A 4,294-nucleotide genomic window follows, 5' to 3' on the forward strand; every position below is an offset into this window, starting at 1 on the left:
GTTCATTGGCTGAGGCTCCAAATGTAAATTATAGATATCAGCACTGGGCTAAGGTATGGTAGTGCTTCTCTTACTAAATCCTGTGGTCAGACCTCTAAATAAAGCGCGATAAACTCTCACGATTTGTTCATTAAATTTTTTTTTAAGTGAACTCGTATAGAGAACATTGGCATTGTTACTTTCGCAGTCTCGCTCTTATAACAAGATTTTGGGAAAGTTTCGAAGGCGGTTTTGCTATTTTCTAATGCTCATCAATCGAGTTTTAAAACAGAGACACTTGTTAATGAATATATATTTCCAAAGTACTGTGACAGAGGGAAAACCTCCTGAAAAAGATTCCGTGTCCGTTGAGATCTAGTGAGGCATTCTTGTAGATTACATTCCCATGACCACAGTAGGACACAGTGTGGCTCCAAGCACACAAACAGACAAACAAACACAAACAAACATACACACAGACACACTCACACGCTCACTCACGAGGTGGGCGTCGCCCATCTCAGAAATCTAAGGTACCTGTTCTCCATTTTCCATGCAACCACATTTGAACCGACACATCAGGAGGCAAATGCAAATGGGTGAAAGCTATGGAGAATCATCAGTAGGCATGGATCAAGGAAGAGGGACACCAGAGGAGTGTAAAAGACCCAGTGACAGTAAATAACAAAATATACAACACACATAAGAAAATGATAGTTGATGATAAAAAGATCCTGGACATGTGGGCCATGTCCTAACCATCATCATCATCGCTACCAACGCTGCGTTACGTAAAGGGCCCCAAAAGGGCTTTAGACTCAATAGAGGTCGAATTAGACTGTACAGAAGGAAAATTTAGGCAGGTAAAATTGGAGGAAAGGAAATGTTACAAAGCAGATGCAATATGTCTTGCAACCTGCAGTGGTACTGGAAAGTAAAATGAATGAAGAAATAACTTATGTAGAGAATTTTGATGAAATTTTATAAAGAGCACAGGTGAAAATTTACTGGAAAATGCATAAGTCAGGTTTGGGTAAAAGAAATGGAAACAGTGAAACAACCGTCGACGAACGAAAAAATAAGGGGAGATATAATAACGAGGAAAAGTTCGAGCAGAAAATAGAAAGTTATGGGAAGAAGTGAAAAATGGTGCACATTATACGCAATACCTAAAACACAAGATAAATATGCTATCAATCTTCAGAGAGGAAATGACTGAATACTGGTATATACTAGCAGAAGAAGTAAAAAGAGGAGGAAAGAAGGTAAGGGATGACATGGAAGTATTAAGAGGAAAGAAAGGGAAGGATTTTAAGATTTATATATATGATGTGACAAGAACCGAACTAGATCAAGAAGAGATATGTAAGCAGCTGAAAAGGATCTGAGGTGAGAGGAAGCGCACGAAAGCAGAACAAAAACAAGTATGAGAAGTAAGTAAAGAAAGATGAGAGCGTTGCACCGGGATTAAGAGAAAAGGATATAAATGGCATGATGTTTTTCTAGAGAACTAAGAGAGCGCATAGCCAGAGCAGCCCCAACACAAGACCAGAACAGAATAAGACCAAAGGGGAGGCCCAAACTAAGTGAAGAAAAAGTGAAGAAATGTTTAGAAAATCTGGAGGATAAGGGGCTGAACCAGATGGTATAACCCAGAATTATACCAGACCTTAAGATAAAAGTATGGAGTACCAGTATGAAAATTCTAACGAAACGCTTACAAGGCAGAGACAAAAAGAAACCAAGGAAAAGGGAGCGGCCAAACACGAAACGTTAATGAAAGCGAAAAAACCTACAGGAAAAGAACTGAGATCAGTGGCCTTAATAAATGTATCTGTCGAGAAACTCAAGGAAGTAATAAAAGAAGAAAAAGAAGATCATCGTAGAGTAAATGACGAGGTTTAGAAAGCCAAGCAGGGGCCTCAAAAGGAGGAACAGTGGAGGAGAAAATTATTACCCTGCAGCAGTCGGGAGAAAAAACTGCGGAAGAAGCAAGATTGTCGAGAATATCGATAAATTTCCGAAAGGCTTGCGACCTGGTGAGTGAAAAGAGAGCAGCTACTATGAATAATGAAAGATCATAGAATGCATCCGGATGAGATCGAGGCCATAGCTGAGACACATGAAGGCGATGGGACAAGAATAGACTATGGAAGTAAAGAGCTGAAGAATACGGAGTGACATTACTCAAGAATGTAGCATACAAATTTAAAAAAGAACTCAGGAAAAGGGAGACGGGTTTTAAAATGAAACTTTGGAAACAGTGTCATATTTCACTAGTAATAGCGGACATAAAAAGCAAAAAGAAAAATGAGGTAGGTAGCGGAGGTATGTGGCTATAAAATTTGAATATAAATTTATATAAAAGATTATTATAGTAAATGCAGTGAAATAGAACATGAGGAGATATATTTCACAGAGAGAGCAGAAAGTATAAAATACCTAGAGGTCATTATGTACGCGACACAAAAGATTATATATAGTGAGTACTCGGTTACAGCAAAAAGCCGCTATAAACTACCGACAGGACAAAGTTATTGGTATGGTGTGGCTCTGCCACCTTGACTTTACTCTCTGCATTGATGAGCGTCAAAGAAATAAATGGACAGGGTGGAAAGGATAGAAGCAGTATGCATAACAAGAAGAAAGATAGGTGTATGTAAAATGAAAACGCGCATTATAAGTAGAGAAATACAGTTCATGAAGAGTATAGAAGAAAGGGCAAATGGTGCGCTGAAATAAGAGTTAGAGGTATTGAGAGATGAACGATGAATGGCTGAAGTTATCCAGAAATAATGAGATGTAAATAAATGAAAAAAATATTTATGAGAATGAAGAAATAAGCAAAAATAGACAAGGGAGTGAACTGCAAGAAACGGAAGGAAGATATTAACAGTAAGACTGGAAATCAGAAATTAGAGAGGATAGAGTTTATGATCACATGCCGTCATCAATTACTCTTCACGAGCTAGAGGAAAAAGCCTTCCCTGAACAATAAGGGGAAGCATGAAGGAAAAAATACTGCAAACAATCGTGTGAGGCAAAGAATGAAAACCTACATCACTTCATACTGGAATAGCCTTTTCATTATCAATCACATCATTAATTTATATATTTCATCTTCATCGCTGCGCTGAATAATCCTGATGGGTTCTGGGTCTTGGTCTTCAAGACCTAAATTTCATAATCAATCAATCAATAACTGGTTTTATGCTAAGGAAGGATTTAAGCAAGAGAACTGTGTCATACTAAGAAATTGAGAAAAATATAACAGGGAACATCCAGAATAGAAGGGAAGAAAGATATGCTGTACAGAATATGGAAAAGAAGATAATAAGAAACCGAAATGGCTCAGAAACGAGGACCAAGGAGTCAAGGAGGTGCCGGTATAGAGGCAATACCTCCCAAAATACCTGAACTGAGTCTCAGATTTAATAAATTATAGAAAACGTAAGCCGAGTGTCATAGAAAATTTAATATTTTTAGGGCTAATTATTACAAACCTGCTTGCGTCAAGTAAGCACAACACATCCATTATATCCGCTGCTTACCAAAAAATGCCAAATGGTACTGGTTAAACTCATGTTAAAAGCGTTTCCAAAACGCTAAGCAAAGATCTACGCCCCAAATTTACTGATACAATATCAGTTTGACTTAGCAGTTTTAGCACATGTTATGACTGATGGTATTGCAAAACTAATTGCATATGCATCATGTCTACTAATTCCTAATTTCATTGATGAATGTATGAATATAGGAAATGGCTGTAAGTTATTCTTACATAATTAACACCCACCTGGTCGATAGATTTCTTCTAAAATTTACAAGTTCATCTTAGCACGAACAACACCCCATGCCACTGCAGGCTTATTACCTTCATTTATTATAAACAGACGAACACGAAATGAAGTAGATACTATTGTAGCCTACGTGACATTCGCAGCCAACAGAAAGTAAAGTTCAGGGGTTGCGATGCAGTTAAGATATAGCAAGGCATGGTAAGGTGCTTCTCTCCAAAATTATCATTTGTGCTTATACTGATGCAACAGTAACGGAAAATTGGTATCTGGCAAGTTTGATTTAAATGGCATAATCGTCAAATGCTTTACAAATCAGTTACGAGATTTTTGGTTGAATAAAATTTTCAGAAACTTAAGATTTAATTACCGTTTTGTGCATGGTTCGCAATAAGGTTGGTGCAAAGTTGTCAATAGCGAACATAAGAGGTTGTACGGATGGTATGGAGTGACATACTGGCTGGGTGTTGTCTGGTTTATTGGTGATTCCTTACTGATTGAATGTACAGTTGTTGTTG

The sequence above is a fragment of the Macrobrachium rosenbergii genome, chromosome 22, assembly GCF_040412425.1.
Source record: "Macrobrachium rosenbergii isolate ZJJX-2024 chromosome 22, ASM4041242v1, whole genome shotgun sequence".
Taxonomy (NCBI): domain Eukaryota; kingdom Metazoa; phylum Arthropoda; class Malacostraca; order Decapoda; family Palaemonidae; genus Macrobrachium; species Macrobrachium rosenbergii.